Genomic DNA, 16,425 nt, shown 5'->3' with positions numbered 1-16,425 from the left:
ACAAGCCACCGCTGCCCAGCAGATAGAAGGGAACTAAATCACATTTCCTCACCTTACTTTTTCTACACAATGGAAAAACACTCTGAACGTAACCTCTCTCCCCCAGCTTCCCCCTACCAAATAGCACCCTGTTTTTAGAGTCATTCTATTAAAATAAATTGAAGACATAATTTTGTATGAAAGATCTAAGCAGATGACCACCTTGCAGCTTCCACTTACAAATGACTGGGACTAGGAATAGGAATGATCTGGCTGAAATTAGAATGCAAATTTGGAACACACTTTTCACTTTCACATATATATGCAAGTTTTTGTTAGCACAAGGAAGTTGGAAATTCTTCGCAAGGCCAATTTTTAACAGACTGAAACATATAACACAGTTTGTTTCGACTTAATGATCACCTGATACTATGAAAAAAAGAGAATACAGCATCTAGAGTTTATCGTCTTTCAATTAGGAAATGAAGCAGCCCTGAGAAAGCCTTACTCATCAAATACCACGGAGCAAAACAGTGTCCAGGCAGCTAACAGGATGGTGATTAAGGAAAAAGCAACCACAAATACAAGGCAGGGCTGTTCAACTTCAGACAACCCTCATATTTTGAGACAGACTTCAAAACAAACCATTACTGTGCTTAGTTTTTGCCCTGTTGCAAGTAAGTTAGTCTGCTAACCAGTATTTTGAAAACATTCTTCAAGAAGTAAAGCCAATACTCAACTTGTGATAACATCTGTTGGAAATGTTTAAAGCACAATCAATCTTCCTCCTGTCATTAATGTCTCAAGAACCAAGCTTAGTACGTTTAAAAGAAAATGTTTCAAAAAGAGTGGGAAATATTAACAAAGTCCTGAGCATTTAGTGTCCAAATCTAAAACTAAATTCTGGTGAGTCCCTTATAGAACAATCTCCTCAGCAATGGTCTTTCACAGGTCTTGCTTCAGAGAGATGTGCATATGTCATGTATCCACTAATGGATGAAAACTGCCATAACTATAATACAGTTCAAAGGTTAGCAATATTGAAATCAAGAACAAGGCAAGTACAAAACAGTAGGTATGACTCCATGATATATGCATTTCTTTGAGTGGGTACATGTTCATAGAAAAATTAGCAAGATACACACCAAATATCAATTGCTGTGTGGCAGCATTACAGGTGCATTTTGTGTTTTAATTTTTTTGTTTTGTTTTATATACTTTTGTATTCTTTGCGCTGATTTTAACAGCTTCTGACGTTTCCATAAATATTGTTTATTTTAAAAATGATTTTTAAGGGGCGCCTGGATGGCTCAGCGGGTTAAAGCCTCTGCCTTCAGCTCAGGTCATGATTTCAGGGTCCTGGGATGGAGCCCTGCATCAGGCTCTCTGCTTGGCAGGGAGCCTGCTTCCTCCTCTCTCTCTCTGCCTGCCTCTCTGCCTACTTGTGATCTCTATCTGTTAAATATATAAATAAATCTTTTTAAAAAATGATTTTAAAAAAGTCATAAAGAAGAAGAAAATGACATTTAGAACAGGCCTCTGTAACTATCACAAGCCAATCAAACTACTAGAGGGTACTACTCAGAATCTAAGCTGTAGTAGAATCTTTTCTTTTCCCCTTAAGAATATATAAAGTATTGGCAGTTCAAGAGTCTTAAATGTTTCATAGGCTTATAGGTCACTTGGTTCATAAAAATTAAAATGTATAAAACAAATATTATAACCTAAATAATAAAACTACCCCAAACTATCATGTAATAGTGTAAAAAATATGGAGATGATTCTAGGCTGTCATAGACTAGAATGCTGGTTCATGGAAAAGTTAGATAACCTAAAACAAAATGTTTTTTTTAAATATTCATGATATCTCAATAATGTGTTTTTTAAAAAAAACAAACATTACAAAATATAAAATACAAAGTGAAAGTATCTTTTATATTCAATTCTCCAGAAATAACAGCTTTCAGTAGTATGGTGGGTACTCCTGGGGATGTTTTTGTAAACATAGTCTAATAAACATGTGTGCACAGAGGTGCGCACACACACACACACGTACAATTTTTAAGCAAAAAGTGAATACTATCTACACAGGTTTGCAACTTTCTTTTCTAAAAATATGACTCTCTTACGTGGCTTTCCATGCCAGAATACATAGATCTACCTACTTCTAAACAGTTAGAGATGGCTGGGTAGATCACTGGATTAAGCAGATAAACATCTGCCTTTGGCTCAGGTCATAATCCGGGGATCCTGGGACTGAGCCTGGCATTGGGATCTCTGCTCAGTGGGTAGTCAGCTTCTCCCTCTGCCCCTCCCCTCTGCTGATGCTCTCTCTTAAATAAATAAATAAAATCTTTAAAAAATACTCTTAAACAGGTATATGGTATTCCAGCAAAGAATATCCTTAATGATATATTTATGCCATTGTGTCTATAGGATATATTTCTAGTTGAATTTCTGGGTCAAAAGGGTATGTGACCATTTTAGGTTCTAGTCTTTTAAAATTGCCCTCCAGATCTAGAAGCAAAGATACTCAGTAGCAGCAATCATACCTAGTACCCAGATCTTGGGTTTCCAATTACCATTCTCCAGTAAAAGGAACCAGGGCCCTTTAGAGAAGTAGTTGATTCCAGAGCCAAGGCAGGAAAAATGCAAGCTGAACCTGGTATCTTCTGGTGCCAGAAAGTAAGGAAGTGCTTAAAAAAAAAAGATGGGGATGTGCCAAAAGGACACAGGGGCCAACCCAAAAGAGTTCTCAGTGGTCAAATCAGAACAATGTGAACAATATAAATGATAGTATTAGATTATATCCAAAAAAATAAAGTAAACATCCATGAGTCCACATAAATAAAATAAATGATGGACCAAATAAATAAGTATAGGAGGGAGAAGGGACAAAACCTCCTTATATAAGTTCTAATTAATAAATGTGGAAGGAATAAAGGAAATAGAAATAGAAATAGAAAATCTCCAATCAAACACTACAGTAAAGTCCTGGGTGGCTCAGTCAGTTAAGCGTCTGCCTCCAGCTCAGGTCATGATCCCAGGGTCCTGGGATCAAGTCCCACATCAGGTTCCCTGCTCAGCAGGGAGTCTGTTTCTCCCTCTGCCCCTCCCCATGCTCATGCTCTCTCTTTCTCAAGTAAACAAAATATTTTTAAAAAGCACTACAGTAATAATTGGCTGCACACAAAATCCACTGATGGATGCTAACACTGGTGAGTGGAAGTTTAAAGTTGAAACTGGATATATACATGGTCTCAAAATACCACCTCCAAATATATATTAATACAATATAATAAAGTATTTATAATACCTATTAACTACAAAGGAAAAAATGGTAACTTTACTGTGGAGAAACACAATTGAGATCAAGGTGATCAAGATTACCATCACCAAGTACAGGGCACATGAACATCACATACCTCCGACAGGACACACTGAGAAGAACACAACACAGCTTTCCTATGGTGTTCTTGCCCAAATTACATCATCTTGAGCTACCAAGAAAGAACATCAGGTAAACCCAAATTAGGGGCATTCAACAAAGTCCTGAATATTCTTAAAAGCTGTTAAGGTCACGAAAGATAAACACTGAGGAGTTGCCATGGAAGAGACTAAGGAGGGGTAGAGAGTCTTAAGTTACAGGAAATCAGTCAAAGACAAATACTGATTTCACACATATGTGGAGTTTCAAAAACAAAACAAGCAAAGGGGGGAAAAAGAGAAACAGAAAGATCAACCAAGAAACAGACTTCTAACTCCAGAGAACAAACTGATGGTTACCAGAGGGGAGGTGGGTGGGGCGCTGGGTGAAACATGTGACGGGGATTAAGGAGGACGCTTATGATGAGCACCATGTGATAAAGGAAGTGTGAAATTATTATATTGTACACCTGGAGCTAATATAACACTGTATGTTAGCTGCAATTAAAATAAAAACTTAAAAAAAAGGGAAGAGACTAAGGAGACATAATAACTAAATGTAATGTGAGAGCCTAGATTAGATCCTGGAACAGAAAAAAGATGTTAGTAGAAACACTGATTAAATCTGAATAAAGACTTGGGGCACCTGGGTGGCTCAGTGGGTTAAGCCGCTGCCTTCAGCTCAGGTCATGATCTCAGGGTCCTGGGACTGAGCCCCACATCAGGCTCTCTGCTCGGCGGTGAGCCTGCTTTCCCCTCTCTCTCTGCCTGCCTCTCTGTCTACTACTTGTGATCTCTGTCTGTCAAATAAATAAAATCTTTTAAAAAAATTTTTAAAAATCTGAGTAAAGTCTGTAGTTTAGTTAATAGTATTATATCAATATTAATTTCTTAGTTTTAATTAATTATACTATAATTATATAAAATAGTAACACAAGGTGTTAGGTGAAGAGCCCATGAATATGATGTACTATCCTTGCAACTCTTTTGTAAAAGTCTAAAGTTTATTCCCATCCCCCCCAAATTTTAATGACCTCTAAAAGAGAAGATACCATTTCACATTCCCACCAAAATTAACATGCCCATCTCAGGGCACCTGGGTGGCTCAGTCTGTTGAGTGATTTCAACTCAGGTCATGATCTCAGGGTCCTCGTGAGCAGGCTTGAGGATTATTTTGCTTCCTCTCCCTCTTACCCCCATCCCCATGCACTTGTGTGTGCTCTCTCTCTCAAATAAACAAATCTTTTAAAAATATATGCCCATATCTCCATATCCCCTCCAACCATGAAGTGAATTCTATTCAACAGGTACCAAAAACACTTTTTTTTATATTTTTCAAAGAATATATTAAAATGTTCCACTATATCTAAATTTCTTTTTCCTTTTTAAAGATTTTATTTATTTGACACAGAGAGAGACACAGCGAGAGAGGGACTACAAGCAGGGGGATGGGAGAGGGAGAAGCAGGCTTCCCACTGAGCAGGGAGCCCAGTTCAGGGTTCGATCCCAGGACCCTGAGATCATGACCCGAGCTGAAGGCAGAGGCTTAACCTACTGAGCCACCCAGGTGCCCCACGTATCTAAATTTATTATATGAATGAATATGAATCCAGTAACTCTGCCCATTTTTTCACTTTGTTATTCATATTTTCTTGGTGATTCATAAGAGCCCTTTGTATATTAAGGAAATAGACCCTTTTTCTGATATATTACAGATACTGTTCCTGGTATAGATTTTCTCTTATTTTGGGTGCTTTGGGCCAAACATTGGTTTTTATGTGTTAAGTAATAACATGTACCAGTAGTCTCCTTTGTGGCTTCTGGGTTATCTTCCCTCCTCAAGATTTAAAAACCTCCCTCATATTTCCTAGAAGTGTGATTACCAAGTCAAAGATAGACTGGGTGATGGTGGGGAGTGTGGGAAAGGAAAACTCTTGATATATACCTATAAAATTACTTTCCAGAAAGGCTGCACTTATTTATACTCCTATCAGCAACATTAAATACTTTACTATAAAATAAATCTTTTAATTGAATAAGAAAAAATATCTACCTTACCTATATCCTACCCAAAAGAAATCACTTACCACCTTGGGGGTGAAAAAAAGCTGACATTCTCTGAAATTCTCCTGTGTCAAAGATTTTATGCATGCCCTTCTTTGTATCCAGAATTCTGCTCAAAAGCCACCTTTTCTGGGATATCTTCACTGATACCTTGAGCTAACATGTCTTGTCTTCTTTTGAACGTTTATAGCTCTTCCCTAAAAGCTTGAAACTTGTAATCCATTACCCAAATGGGCATCATCTCTTTGCCTTCCACTCAGGTGACAAGAAGGATTTTGAAGGGAGGGCATTTCAGAAGTTAGTTGTACTATTTATAAATTTATCTTAATCACTTATCTAAACAGTAAGCTCATTTGGGAAAAGGACTGCATCCTATTATCTCTGTTCCCCACATGGGCTTGGAAACAGCATCAAATATTTGTTGGAATGGATAAGAGAAATAATCTAACACTTGTCAGAGAATTCAGCTGGTTGAAGTCTTTATTTTTTCCTTCACAATTAACATCAGCCTTCATTTTATTTGTGACTGTTTTTTAATTTATTGAAAAATAAATTGAACCATAGTTGACAAAGTATTATATGAGTTTCAGGTGTGCAACATAGTAGTTTGACAATTCTGTACTATTTTTAGTATATAAAAATATATACTGTTAATACATATATTAATGGTATAGAAAAAATATATAATATGACATGTGATATATATTATATATATTAATAGTATATAAAAATATACTATTTTTAAACTAGACTTTCTGTTTACATTATCATCTTTGGCAGATATCAGGGGAAAACATTTACACCAAAAAATTATGATTATATTTTAGAATGATGATAATCAATGTTAGCCAAACAGAAAGTCCTTTGTTCTACTCATAACTCAAAGATTATTCTTTTTTAAGTATTTTTTTAAAAAGATTGTATTTATTTGAGAGAGAGAGCATATGAGAGGAGAGAGGTCAGAGGGAGAAGCAGACTCCCCACCGAGCAGGGAGCCCGATGCAGAACTCGATCCCCGAACTCTAAGATCAGGACCTGAGCTGAAAGCAGTTGCTCAACCAACTGAGCCCTTAGCACCCACTCAAAGATTATTCTTGTCACTACTGGAAGAATGTATCACTTGCATATCCATGACAACAATGAATATTTCCTCACATAGTTAAATCTGCAGTATTCTGGGGGTAGTTTCTTTGTTTTGCTTTCTCAGTTTTGAAGCAATGTTTATGTATGCTATGCTATACCCAAGCTTGAAGACAGAGTCTAGTTGCAATTCCAACAGAAATACTCCCAACTTTAGTATTAGGTTACCACCCATTTTATTATATAAATGCTTCCCTTATCATTAGTATCTTTACATACACACACACACACACATATCCCTACACACATTTAGTTTTACCATTAGTATGGTAAAATATACATTAATACATATTATACACACATACATATGTAAATTGTGTATATAAAAATAACAAGTACCTAACCTACAATTAAGTACTATGCTTCACCTGGGACAGGAAAATAAACTAGACATATATGAAACTTGTACACTTTCAGAGAGCTAAAATGGGCTCTAAGATGGGAGTAGTGAACTAGTCTCCGAAAAGAAACTCTTCTCCCTCTCTCCCCTCCCAAGGACTACAGAAACTAAAATAGGATCTACTTTCTAGAACATTAGGAAAACATCTTATCTGCTTCTTTATGAGAAACAAACTGAGGGTTTTGGGGGGGCGCAGTTGGGTGAGCCTGGTAGTGGGAAGTATTAAGGAGGGCACATATTGCATGGAGCACTGGGAGTGATGCATAAACAATCTTGGAACACTGAAAAAATGATAGAATTAAATTTAAAAAAGGAATTAAGAATTTCTTTGTAATCAGTATTGATTAGTTTTACTCTTAAGATGAATATAAAAATACCAGAAAACAGGGGTGCCTGGCTGACTTGGTGGGAGGAACGTGTGACTCTTGATCTCAGGGTCATGAGTTCAAGCTCCACACTGGGTGTAGAGATTACTAAAAAAAATAAATAATTTTTAAAAAATAGAATATTAGAAAACAGCAAAAAACAAGTGCACTGTCCCTATCCCTTCTGTTTCGTAGGATTAAATTAACAACAGCATCAAGAGGGGAAATTCTCTTTAAAAATTCTTGATGTACCATCACATTTAAATAAGAATTTTCTTAGTCACAAACATCAATAAATCCTACTTGTAAGGTCTGCCTAAGGTATAGCTTTGCCATTATGAAACAATCACTGGGAGGAAGACAGTTTTAATAGATGAAAATTACTGTCACACTGGTGATTCCTGACTTGGGACCAACAATTTCATGACACCGATTTTTAAACATTTTGGCCAAATAGATTACATCATATCAAAACACCGGACTTACTAAATCCCTTTCTTCCAAATTTACTCAAGAAATGTATTGATACATGGATGGTTCTGAATTTATAAGGTTTCTATTTAAATACTAAGGATCTGAACAATACTTGGAATGCTTGTTGCTTTAAGAAAGTACTCCTGTGTGATGACCAAAACTTCCCAAACTCCACGTGATTTTTGCCAAAGGTTACATTTTGTTTTTAAAGACAACAAAAGCATGGTTCTTAATAAATGCCCAGAAAGGTCTAAGAAATGATAAGCACTCATGGAGCAATAATTTCAGGAGAAAAAAACTTGAACTTACCCCTCAAGTTGTGATTGATAAACTGCTTGAGAGAGAAAAAATGTATTTTTAGAAGCACAGACTCTTGAAGCTAACACATGGCCTGCTTTGATGGTTGTTGAAGTATCCTGGGCTACCAGTTCCTTGCAGTACTGCTGTTAATATTACATTCCCACCTTCAGTTACCAGGAATAATTTTTTTTTTTTTTACTAGAACAGCAATGCGTGGAAGTTCCATCAAAAGGAGTGCCAATTAGGAATCAAGAAATCTCTCAGTGCTGCCAAATATACACAAAAAGGCACTTTATATACTGTTGACAGAAGTGTAAACTGGTACAAGCCTCATAGGAAGCAATTTGATGATATGCATCAAGAGTTCTTCTATCATAACTCCCCACCTAATAATTTCATTTTCTACTTCTAGGAATATCCTAAGGAACTAATCAGAGATACACACACACACACACACACACACAGACACACACACACACAGGTAAGAGTCATCACTGCTATAAAGAGAACAGAAAACCTAGAACAAATTTCACGTGCCCAAATGGAGGTTGGTGAAATAAGGATGCATCCATACGATCACATGCTACACAATCAAACGCAGCACTGCCGAAGAATATTCAAGGATACAGGAAAATGTTCAAGATATGCACAGCTTAATTGGCTTGAGAGGTGACTTAAAGAACAATAGCAACTTCCTCAGATATAGGCAGGCTACAAGTTAAAACGTTAACCCCTAGGTTGGAGAATTATCAGGGATTTTTAATTTTATCCTTACAGTTTTCCTACACTTCCTGAAACTCCTGCAGTGAACATATTAGTTTCATCATTTAATAAATCAGTTGGAAATAGAGCATCAGTCTTTCAGTTCATTCTAGTGTTTGTGTATGTTGGTAGGTGACAATGAATACAGCCCCTAGGGCACTTGACACTACTCAAGTGACAGAGGGACGCTGTAAAAGGAGCCAAAAGGGAACTTCAACTGCACTACAGAAAGATTAGACACTTGTTTCTTTTCTTTTTTTTAAGATTTTATTTATTTGACAGAGAGAGGTCACAAGTAGGCAGAGAGGCAGGCAGAGTGTGTGTGTGGGTGGGGGCAGGGGAGGAGGCTCCCTGCTGAGCAGAAAGCCCAATGTGGGACGCTGGGATAATGACCTGAGCTGAAGACAGAGGTTTAACCCACTGAGCTACCCAGGCGCCCAACAGTTTTGTTTCTAAACTAGTCTCAAAGTAAAAGAAACTTTGTTTACTCATGCAATATAATCTGTGAAGCGGGGCACGTGGGTGGCTCAGTGGGCAAAGCATCTGCCTTCGGCTCAGGTCACTCCTGGGATCAAGCCCCAAGTCGGGCTCCCTGCTCAGCAGGGAGTCTGCTTCTCTCTCTCCCTCTGCTACTCCCTCTGCTTCTACTCTCTCTCTCCCTCTCTCTGACAAATTAATAAATAAAATATTTTTTAAAATCTATGACACAAAATAAAATAAAGTTTCTTTTTTCTTGCTATAACTACGTTAAAGTTTTCCTAAAGTTAACTGTCCTTGTGGTCCCCTATGCCAAAACACGACTAAGAAAAATTAACTACTACTGCCAAGTGAATAGAGGATATCAAAAAGCCAGACAATCGTGAGGTGCTCCACACAAATTGAAATACAAATAATTTCTTGAAGGCCCAGAGTTCCACTCATTTATTCTATTACAACAAACAGGAACTCAAATGTCAGATGATATCTGCATAAGATTTAATAGGCACCTCATACTTGCCAACTCTTCTGCCTCACAAGGAAAAGATTTTTCATCTGACCAGAATCAGTACCCTAGGAGTAATAAAGGCCTTCCCTCAGAAAAAGTATCACAAGCAAAAGGTACCTGATGTGTATCATTTCTTTGTCCTCCACTTTAGTGGTAAGAAGGATTTTGAAGGGAGGGCATTTCAGAAGTTAATTTTCCATCAATATCCACTTGTTTACGATCTCAACTCTGGGACCAACTACTCTGAACTTGGAAGTATATCATCTTACCCAAGACTGTCTAGCTTCAGACATTCCAATCCACTGTGATATCACATTACAAATGTGTACTAGCTTCAAAATGGAGTAGGCAGGAAAGGCTGAATCATTTCTTTCCCTCAAAGTTTTCACTTCAAAATGTTTTGGGTAACAGTGAAGTATCATTAAGTAATCTTACTTCCTGTAAGGCCCCAGACAGCTATGAGCATGTCCTGTAATAACCTCGACAGTGCCCAGCAGCACAGAGTTCACGACACTAAAAATTATCCAAAGAACACAGCTGATTGATATATATACAATTCCACCGCAACATACAATAATACATCTATTTGAAAATTAATGTTTTACTCCAAAGTCAAGGAAAGTCCATCTGTGGTTAATTTAACTGGGTTGAGCCAGCGAGTCTGAAGCTAATCTCACAAATTTGATCCCCTATGAACTGGTTAAAATGATGGTGATCACACTTGCCAGTTTGCCAAAGTCTGTCCCCTGTTGGTCCAGTGTAATTATTGTCAGAGTCCCCACCCTTTTTTTTGCTGAAACCTCCTTCAGGATGACTCTAGTGATAACCCTAACTCTGTCCCACAAAGGTACAAGGCAAGAATGTATGACTACATCAGCAAAGCCAACATTCACTCTACACAGAAATACTAACTCTTGATTGAATCCACTGTCATATGCAAATGGGCAAATAAATGAAAGTACAAGCCTCGTGCTATTAAACATACAAACATATACACAAACACAATTCTTCATTCCAACTGTTTCAACAATGCAAAATTATGACAACCTTAGTTTACATACAACTGAATCTTTATAATCCAACTTCTAAAATCTAGATTAAAACCTTAATTGAGGGGCGTTTGGGTGGCTCAGTAGGTTAAGCATCCGACTCTTGGTTTTGGTTCCTATCGTGATCTCATGGGTAGTGACATGGAGCCCAGGGTTGGGCTCCGTGCTCAGCAGGGAGTCTGCTTAAAGATTCTTTCCTTCTACCCCTTCCCTTACTGGAGCAACTCTCTCTCTCTCTAAAAGAAATAAAACCTTAAAAAAAACCTCAATTGATAAATTCAAACTGAAGTCAATTCCTCAATTTACAAAATACATACATGTATTTGTAAGTACATAAAAAGATAAATCAAATCCACTATAAGAAAATATCTCCATTTATAAGTTCTCAATTTATACAACTTTTAAAGACTGTCATCCTATTTAAGAAGTTGTATTTACCCAGTGTACCTAGGTGGCTCAGTTGGTTAAGTGACCAACTCTTGATTTCAGCTCAGGGCATGATCCCAGGGTCATGAGACAGCCCAGCGCCAGGTTCCATGCTCAGTGTGGAGTCTCGAGATTCTCTTCTTCCTCTTCCTCTGCCCCTCCCCCTGCTTACATGCACATGTGCTCTCTAAATAAATAAATAAATCTATTTTTTAAAAAGTTGTGTTTACCCTTTAACTAACTGAAAGGTCAGAGAGCAAGATATTGCCAAATTAACTTTAGCAATCAGGCAAAAATTCCAGCCTTGCAGGAAATACGTGTTAATTACCTTTATTACAAAAAAACAAAAAACAAAAAAACCCCACTAACTGAAACTTCCCATCTATGATTTTCTGGAAAATACGGGTTAGCAACCTTAGAGTTGCATATCAAATGAAGTATCTGATGTCCAATCAATGACAAAATACCAGAGCAAACCAGAGTGTTTCTGGGCTACCCCAGATGATATAAGCTTAAGGAATTTTTCACATATTTATAAACTCTAGCTCTTGGAATAGTCTGCGTCTAGTACAGCCTAACATTGTTTACTAAGAAAAACTGTATTTAATTTGGCCAATCCTAAGAAAAGACCACAGATTTAACAGGATAAGGTCCTATGGTTCATAAAAGGCTAAAGAACCAGACAATGAAGCTCCAGTCTAACCCAGTGCCCTGCTGAGAGACCGTCTACCACAGAAGTTAGGAGCCAAAACACTGGAGCCAGATGGCCTTGGTCCAGCTCTTGGCTGTGCCCCTTACTAGCACTGGGTGACCTCCAGCAGGCTATTTAACCTCTTTACTTCATTTGCCACAGCTCTAAAATGGAGAGAATATTATTACTCCCTGTTGAGAGGACTTTTGTGAGGCTTAAATCGAGCTGATCTCAGGGCTCTAGCCATTATAAACTTCTTTTAGTTTCTCAAAAGCACCAAGCTTAATCTCTCACCGCTGAGTCTAGCACACACTTTTTCTTCTGCCAAGAACATTCTCTTCTCCCTTTCCCTGGCTCCCTTTACGTCTTAGTTAAAATGGCACTTCAAAAAAGCCTTCCTTGACCTCGCCTTGTTACATCAGGTGCCTCTGCTTTTTGCTCTGTGGGCACCCATACAGCAAGGCACTTAAAATTGTTCAGGTTTCTGTTTCCTTGCTGGACTGGCAAGCTCTTTACTGGCAGAGACCATGTCTGTCTTGACTCCCACTATAATCCCCAGAACCCAGCACAGTGCAGGAACACTGTAGGTGCTTACCAAACAGCTTTGGAACAAACAAAGAATGAATTAAACCAGTAATACTAAGCAGAAAGGAAACCAAAAAGTCATTTCCAAGTTAAATCTTTCACTCTGAGGTGGACATGCATGCCTCTTCCAATCTGAGCTGTATAAAAGGGCTTCCCTCTCCCATAACAGAGAAGTTGAAAATTAAACGTGACAAGTGTCATATTCTGACAGGATACAAACTCAATGCCCTTGTGGGGTAGGAATCATGACTTCATAAGCAGAGCAAATAACAGTCTGGTGTGTTACTTATTATTTCATGTCTCATGTTCCAAAGCCTTTATTTAAATAAGGATTATCACAGCAAAATTACATGACTAGTGTATCTCCCTGAATATTATCAGCTGAGCTAAATTAAACCCATAAGTGCCTGGCAGAGGTGGGGGGAAGAAAAGGAAGGGGAGAACATGAATACGGAAGTGCATGAAAAAAAGGGGAAAGGAAATGAAAGTATTTGATATGCTGGAGAGGGGGAGAGCAACATCAGCTGCTCCTCTGCAAGGTACCACTGGATGGCACCAGTGTCCCTGGCTAGCCCATACAGGTGAGAAAGCCCACAGGCTATCTTGCGTAGAGCTTGGGTTGAATGTTCAGAAGTCTTTTTTCCTTATACACATGGGCAGATACAATTCACTGGAACACACGTTCTTTGCATATGTCACCAACACAGGCATAGGTCTTGAGGATCCTGTTTATCAGCGACACCTGGAAGGGAAGTTTGTCAACATTTTTGCCTGACAAAATGTTGGGGTCAGCTCACCATTCTAAATGCAGAGATACTCAGCAGAGTGAGAAGCCAGGGATTCTCGTGGAATGAGAATGGCAGGAAAAGGTAGCAGAATAATCTAGAAAGCTTTTTCAAACGATGAGGATGACCCATGCAAAATTGCCAATATAGTAAAAAACTTGTTACGTGCCAGAAGACAGCAATTTCAAATGGTTCAACCTAATACACAGGTATTTGGACTCACAGGCTTAATGAGCCATGGTTACTGAGAAGAGGGTGTCATACTTCTCGGGTTTATGGCAGGGGGAGGGTGAAATCACATGCATAGTTAGGCCTTAGGTCATGAAGAATTAACTAAGCTCAGAAATGGAAACAACAAAATGTCTTAAGGGAAGGAAAACACGTCAGATGAGGGAAGACGTAAACACACAAAAAAATATTATATTAAGTGTAAAAAAAGCAAATTACAAAACAGTACATAAAACACATCTTGTGACTTGTCTTTAAGGGAAACCCAAATAGTTTTGGGGGGTAGGGAACAGATTTCTATTCCCTATAGAAAAAAATATGGAAGCATGTATACTAAAACTATCGGTAGCTGGCTCTGAGTGGGGAGGATTACCCATACTTTGTCTTTTTATCTACACATGTTTTCTAAAATAAACATGTATAACAATTTTGGATCCTGGTACAGGAAAAAAATAAAGACCAGTAGAAAAACTCTAGCAATCCAAAGAAATTTTATAGTTTTGTTAAGAGTAGTATGCTAGTGTTACATAAACATGAAGGGGGAGCTGGGTAATGATGTACGGGACCTCTGAACTACCTTTACAAATTTGCTGTAAGTCTAAAATTATTCCAAAATGAAGCATTTATTTTTCAAAATAAGCCATTTATTAAGATCACACTTGAAAAATTAGAAAAAGGAATCCATTTGGTTAAGGGATCCCCACATATAAATGAGAATACGTTGAAATAAAACTTCTTTGACAGGAGAATTTCCTTCTGCCTTCTAGCATGACAACAGAGAGGCGTAAAGATGGTCATACAATATGGCCTCTCCTAAATATGACAGTGATGTCTCCCTATTGGGCATAGCCTCACTGAAGCAGGAAAGTCTCTTTTCTTTGGTTTCATAATCATCATTACTGAAGACTTACCACCATATTCACATTTCTATTTGAGGAAAGGAATGAAAAATAAGTACAACCAGTAATGACCCATTTCCTTTGTAATATTTTTTTAAAACTTAGTTTCCCAAATCCTGGGCAGTTACAGGTGCATGCACATGCGTCTATTCAAAAACTATTCAGTGGGCACCCACTGTGCTGTCTTTACAGGGCTTACTATTCAATAGATAATACTGTAAGTGGACTAACACAGATAGCAGACATACCAGAATAGGAAAGGAGGGTCACCCATGAGGCAACCCTCGACCCTATAATAAGCCGAACCAGGTGAGTATATACATTTTAAAAAGCTAATAATAATAGCTACCCTTTGGGATTATCCAGTTATACCTATTACTGCTTAGGTCCTAGTTGGCTTGCTTAAAACGTACTTTTTTTAAAACCTCCTTCAGATACTGGGGCAAGGCAAAGTTTGCAAAGCCAAAGAATGAAAGTGAGTTTCTGACAAACAATAAAGGAAAGAAAGATGCAGAGCTGGAAAACACAAACCCAGAACTAAAATGTCGCAATCAATTCCACCTGCACACCACTAGCCAGCTACTACAAAGAGCACTGTCTTTGGGTTACACCACTACTCTGGCAAGCATAAAATTTGGAATAGGCTAGCTCCATTGTGGAACATATCCAGCAGAGGTTTTATAACTTGGAGGTTTCGTTACTTAAGTATTTAAAATGCCTCAATATACAACAATTTTGCATAGGATGAGACCCACAAAAAGAATTTCAAAAACAGATTTAAAGAGAAGCACCAAGGCTCTAGAAACTCCCAAGCAGAGCAGTCTTATTCCCCATCTCCATGAAACACTGCTATTTAAGGGAGAGAATGTATGTACCATACAAAGGTCAGCTAAGAAACCTGCTACAATGTCAATAGCATTGCTGTTTCCTGCTAGCAGATCTCACCCATGTATCCCTGAAGCAGGGAACTTCTGCTGCATCTGCAATGTAATTTACCTAGAAGACACCCCTTTGCAATTCCTTCTGTGAACATTTAATCTAAAATATATTGTCTTTAGACTAGGTACAATTCAGTCTTCCTTGAAGCATCTGCAACCAATGTGAGGAGCAGTAAAAGCTAAGAAGGTGCTCTGTTTTTATAGGAGTATGAGCCAATCTGTTGCTTACTCTTCCTCAAAAGCAAAACCAAGGTCAACCCAGAGGAAGGTCTGAAAGCCAAAGTTCTCTGTTACTAAACATCTTCAGGTCTGATGATTATGTCACAGCAGCTTACCGGTCAGATTTTTAAAGAATAAGAAAAGGTATTATCAAAACACTTCCAACAGCTCCATCTTAGAGTTTCCAGGGCTGCCCCACCAGTGAGTAGAAGAGGAAGGCCCTGAGGTTCAGCGCCTGGTGCCAAGCCCAGGCAACATCCTGATCTTTCAGTGGCAATGGGGCAGTGCCGGGAAAAGCGAGAGAAAAAAAAATTTTTTTAAAGGTTTAGCAATAGCAGGATGTGGCCCCAGACCTGGCGAAATATCAAACTCAACACAAATTCCCAAAGTTTATAAAATCATCCCACAGAACAATTTTATGCAACCCAAATAACTATGACACTTTGAAACATCACTGATTTTCCCTCGCATGGGAGGTAGAGGTCAGCAGCAGAGGCAACAAATCTAAGAAGGGATTTTGCATCCTAAACAAATTCTGAGTCACTCTACCCAATGGAAAAGAAACTTTTTCTCATGATCTCATGACAAAATGCTGTAGCATCTAGAGGAGAATGGACAAAGAAAATTACCATAGTGATACATTAGCTAGGAAAGGTGCAAAGTTAGAGAAATCAACTCTAGGTTGAAAAACAGTTCCTTCAACCCAAATT

The 16,425-nt window shown here is 38.1% G+C and overlaps 1 protein-coding gene across 7 annotated transcripts in view; it reads right to left on the bottom strand.

Annotated features, from left to right (window-relative positions):
- The window catches only part of ACSL4 (acyl-CoA synthetase long chain family member 4), an 86,716-nt gene that overhangs the window by 57,667 nt on the left and 12,624 nt on the right, over positions 1–16,425 (bottom strand). For 3 of the 7 annotated variants that reach the window (XM_059386100.1, XM_059386103.1, XM_059386106.1), the window contains exon 2: positions 3,405–3,479. The exons of the other annotated variants lie outside the window; for them this stretch is intronic. The gene's annotated coding sequence lies outside the window, so the exon portion shown is untranslated. The remainder of the gene's footprint in view (positions 1–3,404; positions 3,480–16,425) is intronic. 7 annotated transcript variants of the gene reach the window in all.

This window comes from Mustela nigripes, chromosome X, assembly GCF_022355385.1.
Source record: "Mustela nigripes isolate SB6536 chromosome X, MUSNIG.SB6536, whole genome shotgun sequence".
NCBI lineage: Eukaryota > Metazoa > Chordata > Mammalia > Carnivora > Mustelidae > Mustela > Mustela nigripes.
The sequence above is the reverse complement of the archived record's forward strand: the minus strand, read 5'-3'. Positions and strand labels throughout refer to the sequence as shown.